General features: G+C 42.5%; 1 protein-coding gene across 11 annotated transcripts in view; it reads left to right on the forward strand.

The window, feature by feature from the left end:
- The window catches only part of ASTN2 (astrotactin 2), a 900,155-nt gene that overhangs the window by 430,248 nt on the left and 453,027 nt on the right, over nucleotides 1-16,880 (forward strand). The gene's annotated exons all lie outside the window — the stretch shown is intronic.

The following is a 16,880-nucleotide window of genomic DNA, read 5'->3' on the forward strand; positions in this document are numbered from 1 at the left end:
TAAGGAAGGCATATCTCAAGTGTGCAGCTTAAGGAATGTCTACATGGGACTCCACCCAGATCAAACCATAAAACATTTGTAGCACCTCAGCTTCTTTTTGCTCCCGTCCAATTAATGCCTTCCCAGAGGTAACCACCCTTTCGACTTCTAGCATCATATTAGTAACATTATTTTCTCAATTTTTTCCCTTTAGATATATATTGAGTGTCTTTGAAATTCTAACCCTATTTTTGTCAGCCTTACCTCAATATGACTCAATTTCACCTCCAAATTTTGTTACAGCATACAGAATTTAGTATTGATTCCTTCCATATTTTCTCTTCATAGTGGAACTTTCACCTCCTTTCTCTGAAACACCCAGACTTCTATTAATACATCCTCTAATTGTTCCCACTTCACCATTGTGAATGAGCCCCAACTTGTTTTGCACTTGAACTGCAAATAAGTTCCCTATTTCTCATAGTATACATATAGTGAATTTATTTTTTGATGTAAAGACAAGGCTTTTGGTTCATACCTATCAAATCATATGTGAACATAAGACAGGCAAAATTGTGAGCATGAGATGGCAGAGGAATAGGGAAAATATTTACAGAAGCAGCTGCACAAGTAGATCTCAGGGAGCTTAGGGTTGGAAGAATCACCAGAATGTGGAATATGGGGATGTGAGTAAGAATGATGAACACTAATGTTGGAAAATGAATAGTTCACTTTTCAACCACTGTCCTCACCCATCAGTACTTGATAACTGTAGAAGATCAGGCCTTGGAGACATTTAATTTTTCAGTATTTATTTCCATGTATGTACAAATGAAGGTCTCATGAGGTTAAGTAACTCACTCAAGGTCTTGGTAAATAGTTTAATGACTAAGGGCAAAGACTATGGAATAATACAAACATGAATTCAAATACTAGTTCTGTTGTCTATCACTTCTATAGCCAAGTAAATTATTTACTTCTCTGAGATGGGCCATGGCCAAGGCAGCTTTCACCTTTCTCACTTTCCCCCATGGGCCTTAAGCTGCTAAGCTACCAGCCTCTTCTTAGTGAAGAGAGCGCTCAGCCAGCCGTGTGCATTGGGCTGTCCATGGTGCTGAAGTATTGGAGTGGGCTAAATAATAGGTCCCGTCTTCAGGAAGAAAATGAATTTTGCCCTTGTGTTAAGACATAGTTATACTTGATGCTTACTGCCCATTATAGGGAAAGGTCAGCACAATATAGCACTTGTCCAGAGCCCAGCTGGCAAGAGCAATAAATACTGACATAGCCCCAATCCAAGCCCTTGGCAAATATCACCCCTTCCTTTGTCTGAGCCTTCTCAAGCCCACTAGTGGCTTTTTGCCCTGCTAAGCACATACTGAAGAGACAGACTGGGTTTGTGTCCAAACTTAGTGAATTTCACACTGTTTTTTCAGCTGTGGTCTATAAATCATCTGCATTTGGGTCATCCGATTGGATCCCCAGAACTAGTGAATTATATTCTCTAGCAGTGGAGCCCAACTATTAATATTTTTAAAGTGAACTCTAGATGATCCCTTAACAGAAGTTTGAGAGCTACATTAATATCTCTGTATTACTTTCCTTCTATCTAACAGATGCAATAACTCCTTGAGACCCCTTGCAGTCCTGATAAGGGGCTTTGCTTTCTTCCATCTTTGATTTTATCAATGTCATATTAATGGAGCTACCTCATGGCACAACTCCAATGGTTTCCCATAGCACTGAATACAATGCGAATGATCCAGTATGAGTTTTATAATAAAGCAGCCCTGATCACATGGATTTGGGCTTCATCCAAATTGTCATGCAGGTAGCATTATTAATTAATAGTTAATAGTTATTATTGGTTAATATTAAAAACTCATCTTAACTGAAATATTAGTCAGCACATCCCTTGAAGCTCCCAACGCAAGTCAAGATATAGTCACCCAATATTCTGGCCCTTTGGTAAGCCAGTAGAAGAAATTAACTTTAAAGGAGTAACTTATTTGTTTAAGTGAGTAAGATGGTTTCACTCTAGTGTAGACAGATAACACTACACCTAGAGTTCTCTGTGCCATTCTTTTCAATTCTGTCCTGTTCTGGGAGCTGTGCTTTGAAAAGGTGAAGAAAGAGGATTCGTAGTCAAGATATTGGAAAAACATTGTAGATTCCTAATGACCTCTAAAGGAAACAGTGGAGAATTATTCTATAAGCATTGAAGGAACCTGGACAAAAAAGTGAACTTAATATTATTTAGCATGTCTGTTATAATTATTTCAGTGTTCAAAATAATTTATAGGAAGTTAGTTATTCAGTTCTCACAGCAGACATGTGAGGCAGGATTTAGCATCCTCATTTTTCATACATGGAAAGTGGATCCCAGAGATGTTAATGATTGGCCAAATTAACACACAGAAGTGGAGCAATGTATGAAAGCCCACGTGTACCTGAATCCCCGATCCAAGGTCCTTCCACACCGCACACTTTCATGAAAGTGACCATGAAGATTACTGTCTTGAAAAGGAGCAGGTTTGTTCTGGAAATCCCCAGGAAGTAAAATTAGAACTATGTGGGTAAAGGGAGTGGTCACATATGGGAGAAAATTGAGCCTTATTCTGAAAATGTCTTTATTTTCTAAACTTCAGGCTCATTACCTATCAGGTAGGGGTAATAGCAGTACTTATCTCATAGAGTTATTGTGATGAATAAATGAAATAATCCTCATAAAGCTTTTAGCTTAGTACCTGAGACCTAGTAATGGCTCGATAAATTACATAAATGTTAGTAGTTGTGATAATATTTTTTTAATATTGGAAGAGGGTCATTGCAAGGTAATGAGTTCCCTATCATAGGGAATTGCTTGAGAATAGATGACCCCATTTCTGTGAAGCTATAGAAGAAAAGTGAAGGAATGCATTTGGCTTGGATATATGGTATTTGATTCAGAGCCATTTTATCTGAGTGTAAACTTTAAAAACACTTAATTTGGGGGGATTTTCATGCTATGTTTGTTTATTTTTTACTACCTCATTCTTGAGCACCACACATTCTTTAACTAAGCTCAGAAATGGAGTGAGACTCAGGAATGGGTGAGGGCCATTGATATCTCTTGAATGTATTATTTGGCTAAACCTCTCACGTATATTCACACACACACACTCACACACACACACACACACACACACACACACACACAACCTGTGTTCGTTTGTTTTTATGTCAGTTATTCCCATTGCATCAAAAATATATATGCCTAAATGTCTTTTTTTTTAAAAGTCAAGTTAAATTTTTAGCATATTTTGGGTTTAACTAAGGTGGTTTTCAAGTTTTCTCTGTTTCCTGACTGAGGAATTTGGGGTAGGGGTTTCTTGCCCCCTAAGAAATTACCAAGTAGAAATATTCATCTTTTGAATGGCCCGGTTTATTAGCATGCCACATGTGTAGCTGCTTTTGAACACAAAATCATATACAATGAATCTTGGTCTACATTTATTTGCTTCCACCCCTAATTCATGTCTTTCAGCCCAGAAAAGTGAGCTAATATGTGGCTTTGTGCCTTTAATGAGGAACGAGGTTCATAATTGACTTCAGAGCTAGTTTGCAGTGATTTGGATACATGGGAGGAATATTTTTAGCTCTTAGAGGGGAAACTTACACCACACCGAAGGTGGCTGTCTGGACACAAACTGCCAGACAACTTATCTAAGAAAAGTAGTTCTTTGGACATTGTGTCTCTGCAATCAACTGGGACTTTGTTTTAAAATGTTCAGTTTTGATTACAGAATTTTGAGTACCATGGACCATGTTCATGTGTAAAAGTGTTCTGCAGTATGGCCTCTACTTTTTTTGTCTTTAACTCTTTTGCACACATTTAATTCTTCCTAGAAAAATAGGTCGTCTTGCCTTGTGTCTGCCTCCCTGTGTACATTTGCTTACACCCAGCTCTCCAGCAGGAGTTCCCTTCCTAATCTCCATGCATTGCAACCCTACCCACGTCTAAAGCCAAATTAATTTTCTCCTCACTCCAGAATTTTTTAAACAAAAACCCAAATGTTCTTCAAAGAAAACTCCAGTTAGAAATCTTTTTCCTTGAAAATTACATAGAATTTTTTCGTACCTTTCTAATGACCCCACAGTCTACCTTCCATCATCATTATTTCTGGTGCGTGTCATTGGAAAAGCTGTCTTTGTCCTAAGAACTGGCCTTCACTTCAAATCTAGCTCCCTACCAATATTTTTTCAACATCACAAAAAAAGTGATCTTTTAAAATAAAAAATATCAGCATGTTGCATCTTCCCATAAAACTGTTCAAGTGCTTCTTATTGTACTTTTATAAATACTGAACTTCTTAACATGGCCTTTACGTCTCTGCATGATCAGGCTCCTGCCTGTCTCTCAGGCCTCACCTCTCTCTACACTGGTTCCTTAAATGTGCCTGGCTGTTTCCTGTCATAGGGCCTTTGCACATATTAACCTCACTGGCTGAAAAATTTATCCCCACCTCTCCTATCCAGTTTCTCTTGGACAAAATTCCAGTTACTCTATAGCGATGACCTTTTTTACACATCCTAGAGTCTAACAGGTTCCTCACTAACCATTCCCTTCGAGCCCTGCTCTATTCCTTGATTGCATCTATTTTAATTTGTAATTATGTACTTATCTATTTAGCGTCGGGATTCCAGCAGGTCGTAAGCTCCATAAAGACAGAGATTATATTTGTATATTTTGCATGTCGTATATAGTATCTGGGACAGTGTTCAAATAGTTAGGGCCTGACAGGAGGAAAAGGAGGAGGAGGAGGAGGAGGAGGGGGGGGAGGAGGAGGAGGAGGAGGAGGAGGAGGAGGAGGAGGAGGAGGAGGAGGAAAAAGAAAGAAGAAAGAAAAAGAAAAAAAATATTTCAATAGCTAGATTTAAATTTCCTCAAGGGCAGGTCAAAGCTTATTCATGTCCTAACCTGTTGTGATACCTAAAAGAAGTTCTGACTAAGTAGATATGTAATAAATTATATCTATGAAACAAATGAAGGGAGAGGAGGCAGGCAGGTGGACCCAGAAGCCCTAAGATATATCCTGGGGAATGATAGCGCAAGAAATTGAAGGCCGCCCCCTCTTCTATGATTGACTCCACTCCCCCAGGTTTTTGTTTCCATTCCCAAAGATGAGAAACTTCAATCAAACTCATATTTTCCCCCAAACAGCAAAATGAAACAAGCTTCATCCCAGAGCCCAGAAGAGGGGAAAATTTAAATTGAGCTGAGGTTCAGAACACCCAGGTGGGAGGTGACAGTGAAATACCAATAAACCATATTAATATGCTAAAATCAGGAAGAATAGGTTGAACTCCAACCCAGACTTAATAACTGTTTGTGAGAGAGTGCAGGGAGAAGGCGAGGGTAGGTTTCAGTCAGAATTAAAATGAGATCTGCAATGAAACTGGCAATATAATTATAAACTGCAAAAATATTTTTTCCTCTCCTTCTTGTCCTTCATAGACAACTTGGTCAGTAATGACCTGAGGCTGATGATGGAATCTGTGAATACTCCCTAGAGTGGAATCATTGTTTGTTTGTTTGTTTGTTTGTTTGCTTTGTTTGTTTGTTTCTTAAACATCTTCATTAGGAAAGTCTAAATGCAAAAAACCGTGAAAGGAAAAAAATGCTTCAAGCTATTTCTTCCTAAAATAGTAACTGATCCCCAGGTTAAAAGTGACAAGAGGCATGAGGGAGAACAAACCCTAGAAACCTACTCTATGCAGCTGAATATGCTCAGGCTTTAAAAGATACCACAATGGCCCATTGGATTGGGATTTTTAATGACACTCTGTGCTAAGATGTTAGCTTGGCTTCCAACCAGGATGAATTGCTCTTAATTTCCCTTCTTAACAAAAGGGATAACTGAGTTTGACGTTCAAAATTGGAGACTAATTTCTGTGTTTTGATAGCAGATAGAGTCCAAAAATATGTTCCTAGGAACTGGGGACAGATGATAGTTGAAAGATGTAGGGAAATTTAATTTTTTCTCATTAATAATGCCATTCTGCCGTTGTGAGGGGAAGACCCCGTTGGCTTTTAGAATGAGAGGAGAGAATGATGGGTGGGAGCTTTGATGAGATGGATCTTGATATTACAGTTAGATGTTTCACTGGCTTGGTGTTTGCAAAGTGGGGTAGGGTTGAGTCAGAAGTACAGTGCTGGGAGAGAGATAAAGTAACGTGGGACAGAAGTTAAGTGCCTTGATCTGTGACCCAGGAGATGTGAGTACTACTCTCAGGTCTTCTGCTTTCCACTTTTGTTATCCTGGGTATCTTAATTCACCCTCCCCCTGCCCAAGCCCCAGTTTCTTCATCCAAAAGCCCTGTTAAGACTCCTTGCCTCAAACAAGTGCTGCTGGACTAGTGAGTGTGGAAGACCTTGGCCAACTGAGAGTAGGTATGATTATGACAGTGTCGTGCTTTTCCCTTTCTGTTTGTTCATAACTTTATTATTTATAAAGGCAATAAAAGGGTTAGAAAGAGACCTTACTGAGTATGACCAAGTAAGTAGAAGGTACTATTTCAGGGAGGCTTAACTTGACCAGAGAAGACTTAAGAGTTAAAAATGTCTCAATAATAGTGCCAGTTCTTTCTCATGTGTAGTGCCTGGTTTTTTCCCTTCCTTCTTCTCTTTCTCCCTGTGGTGAACAAATACTGTCATGTGCAGCAGAACAAAGTTTCAGTCAACGATGGAGCACACAGACAATGGTGGCGTGCTGTATAGCCTAGGTGCATAGCAGACTATACAACCTGAGTTTGCGTGAGTGCACTCTACGATGTTTGCAAAATGATGAATCACCTCACAATGTGATTCTCAGCCGTTAAGTGGCACACAACTGTATTGCGCATCACCTTACCTGGGGCACGCTCAGATGTTAGGGGTGCAGAGATGGGTAAAACACGATCTCTCGCCTCCCCCAGTGTGGTGGTTGTGAGATACACCACGCAGATGGTGAATGAAGTGCAGTGTGATCGGAGTCATAATGGGGACTGCACCAGGTGCTCTGGGAACATGGCGGAGGGGCAGGCAGCTAAGTGCCCCAGGCTGGGCTTGGGGAGTGCTGTGAGGAGAGGATATCTTGAGGAGATGCTACCTGAGCTGGATCGTAGAGCCTTTGACATTTGCGTGGAGGTGGGTGATGGATGACAGCAGGCTTCCCAGAGGAGACATGGACACTTGCACTGCATTCACACACACCCTGCTGTTCAAGCCTCCTGATCACTGTGATAATAACAACCCTGATAACTGGTAACATTTATAGAACATCACTAAGTGACGGGCCCTGTGCTAAGTGCCTTGCCAGATATTACCTCATTTAAGTCTAGTACCTCGTGGAGCAGATCTAAGCATTATCCCATTTTAACTTTAAGGGGAACTCACACCCAGGAGTTTAGGTGGCCACCTCAGTGTCACACAGGCAAGAAGGAATTATTTTTCAAGGTAGGGACTAAAGAATGTGGAAGACAGAGGATTCGATGGCTCAGATTATGTTCGACTGTAAATGCCCCATGACTTCTGTCACATCTGTGTTTCTCCAGCCCTGGGTTTCTCTGTTGTAAAATGTGCGAAGGAACCAAGATGGGAACTTTGTTAAAGTTTCTCCCTACCCTAGCATTCTGAAAGTAGAATGAGAGATGTTGGGGTTCGAAGTTCCCCTTTACTCATCCCATTAGGCCCATGGCCTCTGAGGTCTTCATGTGACTATCCCACTAGGGTCCCCAGTCTTCTCTATTCCCACTCTTGTTTGCACCAATGTATGGCCAGGCAACCCCCTGAGCAAGGATTTCGGGAACAGAGGCAGCTAAGCAAACATTTAACAGCCCACAAGTTGCCATTTGAAGAAAGCTTACAAGGATCACAGCCAAGCTTGTGCAGGGACTGCGAGCTCCCGAGGCTGCTGAAGGAAGGAGGAAGTGGTGGGTAGCCGGGCAGTGGTGAGAACGATCCTCTCCATCTCTAGCTTCCAGCATCAGCTGCCGAGGGACCTTGAACATCTCGGATGCCAGCAAGAGTATGGGAGGGGGAGTGTGCATCCTATTCAGAGAGGGAAATGAGGAGATGGGAGGAATAATTAAAACCTGCACATCCCTCCCGCCTCTCCACCCTCTCCCTGCACTTCCTTCCCACCTCCCTGCCCACCCCACATTCCCATCCAGGCCCTAGTGCCCAGCGGAGCCTTGCTGTTTGGCTTTCTTCCCCAGCCACTCGTCTGGATTATCTAAGTCAAATATATCTGCAGCTGCACAGCCCTGGGCCTTTTGGCAACTGTCGGAAACTTTCTGAACCTCTGCCTAAGGCCTGGGCATCTCACTCTCAGCTGGAATCGTTCCTGAACCCTGGCGCACTCCTGAACCTTCCGTGTATCCCCTCCTCTGCTTTCATTCTGATTCCCATTGTAGATTCTGTCGGTGACTCCATACATTAAGACTTCCACTGACTCTTGCTGAGTGCCTGCTCAGGGCCAGGATTCATATTCTAGGACAAACTCAGACACAGTCAGCCCTAAAGCAGTGTGCGGTAGGGGAAAAGCACAAGAGTTCGAAGCATAAAATCTCAAGTGCAGAGCTATACTCCTCCACTTACTGTGAATCTTAGACAAGTCACCTCACTTCTCTGAACCATCAGTTTCACCATTTATATAAAAGCACAGCTCTTAGCCTCTGCTTCTCAGGGTGCTGATAAGGATGAAATAGAGAGTGATATGAAAATGTCTCATAACAGGTGCTCAGTAAATGCTAATCATGCCCTCAAAAGGATCACACATGTAATTTAAAGTGAGAGAGTAGCTATTAAAGCAAAAGGCTACAGTGGAAGGCAGTTCATAATCTGGGCCATGTAGAGCATACAGACAAGCATCGGCAGGGTTACCAGGGAAGCCTGGAGCGTTTCCCACTAGACAATTTAAAGTAAAGCGCCTTTAGGGAGCAAGATGATTTGTCCCATTGGAGGAAACCAGAGGGCAGGAACTGGAAGTGAGCGTATCTGCTCTGTTGGAGGTGGTGGGAGAGAGTGAGGACGAGAGGGGTGATCTTCCAGGCAAGGGAACAGCACGAGCAAAGGTGTGGCAGGAACGGATAGCAGTCGAAGCATCTGGGGCTCCATGCGGGATGAACGGAACTCGGGAGGAGCAGACGGGAAGAGCAGGGGTCTTGGTGTTGGGCTTTCATTGTGGTGGTGTTTGGGGATCATAAAACCACTGGAGGATTTTACACAAGGGAGCATAGGGGTCACAGTTTCTTGTACAAAAGCAATGCAAGATGTTAATTAAGAGATCAGGCTGTAGAGGGAGACACATCTGCGATCAAATGCTAGCCCTATGACATTTGATCAGCTGTGTGACATTCCGAATGTTACTTAGCCCTTTTGGCTTGTTTCTTAATCTGTAGAGTGAGTGCAGTAATAATAATAGGAAAATTAAATGAGGTGATATCTATCAAGTAGAGGGTTTGGAAAACAGGAAGCAATCTGTAATATTAGTGTTTATTGACATTATCATCATCATCACCTTCATAGTCTAAGTTAGGTCTCCCTGTTAAATGGTCCTGAATTTTTCTCTTTTGCACTCAGCACTATTATAATTGCTTATTCGATGTCTAGAAGTCAGGGTGGTAGAATCACACTCCCCGGGTTCAATACCTGGCTCTGAGATTTCCTACCTGTGTAGCATTGAGCTAGTTATTTCATCTCTAAGCCTCTGTTTTCTCATCTGTGAAATAGTCATGATGACAGTAAACCACCTCAAAGGGCACTCAAATGGCTGCCTAGGAAGCAGTTGGCCAGTGCTTGGCACACAGTCGATATTCAGTAGCCAATGGCTCCTGCCGATGCTGCTTGAAATCATTAAGGGCAGACAATGTAGCTGTCTTGTTCCTGTGAAATCTCCAGTACACATTCGGTGTTCAATAAGGATTTGTGGACTCACCACGCACAGTGTGAGTGAGTTTGAGGAACCAAGGCTGAAGGCAAGGAGCCTGTGAGGGGCTGTTACATTTAGTCTATATGATAACGTCTGAACAAGAGCATTAAACGTGAAAATGAAGATCAGTCAGTTCCTGTAGAGCTAGAATCAAGGAAATAAAGCAGCTAATTGTAAGGAAGGGCCGAGAAGGCGGAAGACTCAGAGACTACTTGGCTTCTGCCTTTCCGAGAGCTCGGTGATGACAGACATCAAAGTAAGAAAACTTTTGACAAATGGGGCAGGGTGGCGGCTAAGAGTACAAACACCAATGGCAGAGTAACCTGAGTTCAAATCCTAACTCCACCTTTTCTATGATGTGGCTTCATCTTCTGAAAAACAGGAATGCTGGTGCGCTGGGTATCAGACTGATTTTGAAGATTCAGTTGTTGTCAGATGCAATAGCCTGGCCCGTGGCAAGCACACTCAGGGACTGCCTAGTATTACTATTCTGTCCATGCTTCAGCTCTCTTCTGTGAGATCAAGAATCAGATGCCCACCTCGTGGCTTCTTTTTTAGAAGAAAAAGAGGGGGAAAATACAGGCAACACTGAAGAACAACACACAGTACTGGGACCATTATAAATCCAGCCGAAATGAAAATTGGCGATAAGGCTGCCACTGTGTTCATCTCTTAAAATGATCTTGCCAGATCTCTGAAGGCCGCTCTCCTGAAGGTCTGAATCCTTCGAATAATGTTTCAGATGATGTCTCCCTGCAGTTTTCGGTCCAGGACAGAGGATGGAGAAAGTGATTAGTCTGGTCCCCACACAGGTGCCACTGTGACCTGTGGTCATGAAGACTCCGGGAGTGGCCATTTCCTGCAAAGACTCCAATGCAGCATTAATGTGCCGGGCATGGGGCCTGTCATGGAAGTAGGGGCCTGATGGGAGGTCCCGAGGCCTGGCAATCAGAGCTGTTGTCACATTTGAAATATGGGATCAATGAAAAACGGCAGCTTCCGCACCTCCAGAGGGAGAATGTGGGCACAGGGGTAAGGGTACACTGTAGACGTTGCAAAGTAGCCAGGTTAGCAATGTTCTACACTGTACAATGTGAGGATGAGAAAAATATTTTCAGCCTCATCTTAGCCCATTCCCCATCTTATTTGCACTCCAGCCAAATGAAACGGCTGTTTCCCCAAGGCCAGGTTCTCTTTTTGTTCCTTCACAAACATTTTTTTTTTCCTTTTACGTAAATCCTCTTTTCCCTCCACTCCACCCAGCTGCTGTCTTCTGGTGTTTCAACAGTCAGCCTAGATACGGCTGCTCTGTCTTCGCAGAGGCAAGGGACCCTGCTCTGTGCTCCCAAAGCTCCCTGCTTCCTCGGCATCACAGCCCGACGATGCTCCGTGGTACCTGTCTGCTTAGTTAAACCCCGACTGAATCATTTAGTGCTTTCAGGCAGGCGCTGTCTTCTCCCATCAGAGCCTCCAACAAAATGAGAACCCAGTATATTTACTTGTTTTCCATTCAAGGCCAAAAAAAAAAAAAAAACCCTCAAAAAACTGATATGAGACCTTTAACATCATTACTGTGCTTATGATCTTTATTGAAATTTTATTTTGAAATCCAAAATCAGTTCACATGATCTGAAAATGAGTGGGACTCTTTACTACCAATCTCCAGCCCAGAGTCATTGGCTGCATTGTTCCCAAAGCTACATCAGAAACAGAATGGGAGCTGGAGATGACTCTCATTAAGGTAGATCTTCTCAAAGGATTTCTTGGAGAAAGTAGGGGTCAAGTTGAGCATTAAATATAGATTAGGCTTGGACAGATGTCATTCACCTCAAAGAATTTGTGTGAGGGTCGGTTGAAACTGGTTTGTGCAAAAAAGAATTGGTCTCAGCTTCTCTATTCTCCCTCATCACGCTGCTGAGTCAGCCCTCAGCAGCACCCGGTCCCACCCCGTCCCCATCCTCACACTGCAATAAGATATGTCTACACAATAAGCACACACTTATTGCGTATCAGCTGTTGCAAACACAGCGTGAAAACATCAAGGTGGCATTTGAGCCCTCTGGTTGCCTTTTCATTCATCCTTCTGTCCTCCCCAGATCAAGATTTATTATAATCCAAACTAATGTAATGTTAGATGATTATTAAAATATCAAGCTAAAAGTCAGCATGTGCTCCTGAGGTGGCAGGAAGTGTAGTAGGTGTTTTGCCTGCAATATCTTATTTAATCTTTGCGGAACGAACTTACTCATTGAACAAATACTTATTTCGTGTTTCTTATGTGTCCTTAGGCAGTAACGGCACTGTCCTAAGAAATATATTGTGACAGTCCTCGCCTGATAGTGCTTTCCTTCTCAGCAGGAGACAGACCTAAAGCGAATTAGCAAAATAATGAAATAGGCTGTGGCGATGAAATAAGTGAGAGCTGCTGTGAAAATAATTAAGATGGTATAAAATAATTAACAAAGAGGAGAGTTGGGGCGTCATGTTCAGACTTGGAGGTCAGAGAAGACCTCTCTGAGGAGGTAGCATTTAACCTGAGATATGCAAGGTGCCCGATTGGAAAGTGTCCTCCGGGAGGAGGGAACAGCAAATTCAAAGCCCCTCGAGTGACAGAGAAGCTGAAACAGTCTCTTCACAGTTGCGAGGGAGGGGGCTGGGTGAGGTGGGGTTGCAGGAACCAGGTCTTCTGTAGGATAAGCTTTCTGGTTGCTGTTCCAGCAGCAGGGAAACCCATGTTCGGTGAAGTCGGGCTCTGCCGCATGTCCCTTTGTCCGAGAGCATTTGCCGTCTGCCCCAACTGTGTAAGTTGACGTTAAGCTGGGCCGTCCCACTTCCGGCCAGTTCCCACGCATGAAGTTTCAGCGTCCTAGCTCTGGTCACTTCTCCCCTGACTTCTCTCCACCCTCCACCTCTCACTTATCACCCCGAGTTCATTTCCTATATCTCGCTGGTTCTCGAGACAGTTTTAGCTTCTTCCCCTCCGCCTACCTCCATGCTGCCCTGAGAACCTGGGACAGACTGACCACGCTCTCTCGGACCTGCCTCTCTGCTCCATCTCAGATACAATCCCACTATCCACTCCGATTCCATCCATGGCGAGACCCCCGAAACCAGCTCTTTTAATCATCCTAGTACACATGCCCCAATTCCCACATGATACTTGTTGACTCGTTATTTGAGGCTCATAATTGGTGGGGGAATTAGAATTTTACCTTGCCTGAGTATTTCAAATTTCAAAGATAAGGTGGAATTTCAGGCAGTGAGCGACAATTATTTCTTAAACGGAGTCTGCCCCCACTTCCCACTCGTTTAAGTCTGTTTTTCAAAATCGTTGTCCTCGGTTGCCATAGAAGACACTACGTGAGAATATCAGGGCACTTTCCCATAATGGAAATGAGAAAGTCAAAAAGAGACACACCAGCAAATAATGTTCGTTTTTGCCCTAGGATACTGTTCATGATTGTTTCTCAGAAGCGATCTTTAATTGTTTCATCTGAAAAGCGTGCATCTTCGTTCCTCTGACTGTCTCTTCATAGAGGCTTGTGAATGGGATCCAGCTATTAGCAGCATTTACTAATTTCCTGAGTCTTGCTGGCCAAAATATGGGACTTGGAACAACTTTTAATTTTGTTTTTAATTAAATTTCAGTTGTTTCAAGTCATTCACTTTGAACGTCATTTTGTCGCAGCCCTCAGCAGCAACAGGAGCTGTGTGTTCTTACTCGTGTGCGTACACAATCTGATGTGTGTGTACCCACTGCGTGGCTAAAGACGGACTCCTGGCTGAGGTCCAGAGCTAGAGCAGGCAATTAAGAAAACAGAAATTAGTCACAGAATGAGCTTTTGTTTACAGTGTTGCATCTGAAGTGAAGATTGTTTAAGCAGAAGTCTTGGTTATCGTGTTTACTTTTGCCAAACTGTAGTTGAACAAGACAACATTCCCTTGTATTTCATGATAGGATTCCCAAATATGTGTAGGTAGATAGAGTCTCAGAATAGCTAACACTTATTGAACACTTACTATGTGCCAGGTACTGTTTTAAGTACTTTATATATACATATTACCTCATTTACATTAAATGAGTAACTTAAAACAAGAGAAATTTAATTTATGTACATCCCTCACGCATTCCTATGAGATTATTATAAGGATAATAATAAAATCACAGTTTTATTGCTCAGAAACCAAAGCCCATTTAACTGGATCATTATCACTTCGTTAGTTTGCGACAGGGCCATAACATGAATATTGTGCTCTGGACTCCATGTGTCTGCTCTTAAACACTGTACTAGACTCTGTCTATATAAAAATACAAAAGTGCCTCATCATCTAAATAAATTTAACAACAGAGCATATAGAAAATTGATTCGTTCTGTGGAAAAGTGAAATTATGTTAGTTTACATTTGGGCGTTTATGAGCCCTTGGCTAATGCCCATTCCTGTTGTGTAAACTGTGAAATTGTACCATTGGGTCTAGTTCGGCTTCACAGAATCATGGTCTGGGTATTCAGCTGTGCTCTTGCAGATAATCAGCACCCCAGAAATGACAATTAAGTTGGAAAGCTTTATGTTAAATGACCTATGTGTCCACCAGTTCAGCTAGCATCATGTGCTACATTGTTGGTTTTAACTGAAAACAGAACCCGATGTCTTTTCTGTCTCAGACACTTCACATCTATTACTTTCTTTGCAAGGAACATCATTTCATTGATACCACCACCCTCCCTTCTCCACACCAACACACACACACACACACACACACACACACACACACACACACACGCCCTGTTGGGTACTCACAGCAGCTTGTTTCTCTCTCTGCAGCACTCCTTATTTGTACTCATAAGTGTTGGTGCATTTACTTATTTAATAATGCTCATCTCCTACCCAACACTGGGCACTCTCTACAGCCAAGTGCTGTAGTGCTGTGTCTTTTTTGCTCACTGTTGAATACCCAGTTTTTAGAACCAGGGCTGCCATATGTACAGTGCTCAATGAACATTTGTTGGTTCTATGGATAAATACATTCAGACCTAAACACAATCACTGGCTTGCAGAGAGATAAAGTGACAGTAGGCAGAGTACAATACCCAGAGTCCAAACATCTAGACTCTAGACCCAGGTTTGTAATTGGGCAAGACACATCTTTACTGCCCTCAACGTCTTCATCTATGACGTGGGAATGATAATAACTTCACGGAACATGTACACAGAGTATAGTATAATTGAATGCCAACCATTCTGAAAAATATTTTACATTTATTAGCTTACTTCTTCCTGACAATAGCCCTAGAGGTAGCTACTGTTATTTTCCTCATTTTTTTTTTCCATTGAGGAACCTGAGTTCCAAAGAAAGTAACACTTTTGCTCAAGCTCACACAGCTGCTGAACAAGATCTGTCTAAATCCAGAACCTCTAATATCTCTTGCTGTGAGGATCAAGTGAATAAAAAACGTATATTAAATTCTCAATAAAAATTGCCTGTTACTAAGGCTCATTGGTGATATTTGAAGCATGATTGGTGTGTGTGGGGAGAGAGTTCCGTGATTTTCTCCTTTTGTTTCCATTTGCTAACATCTAAGGCAGAGTTCTTCACGTAGCCGAAAGTACCATTTGTCACTTCATCCATCCATCCATTCAGAATATTTACTCACGTGCATTAGTAGTGGCACTGATGTAAGGGAAAAGGAGCACACGCCAGGCCTGAGGCAGAAGAAAGACAGGCCACTTCCAGGCAAAAAGACCAGGGAAGGACGAGTTTGCCACCGGCTGGGCCTGGGAGGATAGGTACGGTGAGAAGGATGCTCCAGGATACGGGGACAAGCAGAGCGCAGGCAAGGCGTTGGCCTGGGGAGGACAACACTGTGGGGAGGAGCAGCACTAGGTCAACAAGTGCTGCCTTCCTCTACCATCTCTGCTATTCCAAGAGAGAGAGGACATATTCCTTGGTGTCCAGGGACAAACAAAAAAAAGGGGGACATTTTGGTCACCTACTATGTGTCTGACTCAATACTATAACTTTATGCATGTATTATATCCTTATTTCTCCCCACATCTTCTGAAGTTGTTGGACTTATACTACTAGTAATAATAATAGTAATAGCAGCAGCATCAGTACCCTTATTATAAAAGTATACAGGAGTGAATGAAGGAATTTTAAATATGCCCTTTTCTTTCCTGTTTCTGGTCTCAGTCTGTTGGTTTGATGATTTAGTATAAATCTTTCCAGAATTTTTGCTACTACTACTCACAAACACACCCTGAATTGCTGTTTGTTTATTTTGAATCTGAGATAAGATTCTATATATTTTTGAGCAACTTGCTTTTCTCATCAAACACTTCAAGGTGCCTCTATTCACGGTAGTATATGGTAGGTTTTGTTGTCCCTATTTTATAGAAGAGGGGCCCCCAGGATTGCACAGTCAGGCAATAGGCAAAAAGTCCATCATCCAGTCAGTGGCAGGGTTGGGGTTCCAGGCAGTCCTGTCTGGCTCCAAAGCCTGGCACCCGTAAGCTACACCCCACCAACTCCCTCTGGCTACAGAATGAACAAATTCATCTTTCACATGTCATACTGGAAACATGGATCTCAGCCATCCTGTATCATGTTTGAGCCCCAAGACCTTCATTTCTGGCCCTGAAATAAAAATCATATCCTTTCTCTTCTTACCTTTCCCAGAATTTGTGGTAGGGTTTGGCTGGTGAAGATCCGATTGCTGCAAATGCCACACTATGGCTAAACCGCAGATCTCCTTTATTATTTTGCTCCAGGTACCAATATTATATATTTAGGCAGCTGTTCTGATCTGTGCCAGGCAGTGAAATCTGTTCCATCAACGTGACTGTTGAAACCTCTGATTTTTGGAAGCTTTGCCTCATAAAGTCCTTGGTAGCATCATAAAACAATTAGATTTAGGCTTGGCATTAATTTGAATTATTGTCCAGTTT

Source organism: Rousettus aegyptiacus, unplaced genomic scaffold (assembly GCF_014176215.1).
Source record: "Rousettus aegyptiacus isolate mRouAeg1 unplaced genomic scaffold, mRouAeg1.p scaffold_m13_p_3, whole genome shotgun sequence".
NCBI classification, from domain to species: domain Eukaryota; kingdom Metazoa; phylum Chordata; class Mammalia; order Chiroptera; family Pteropodidae; genus Rousettus; species Rousettus aegyptiacus.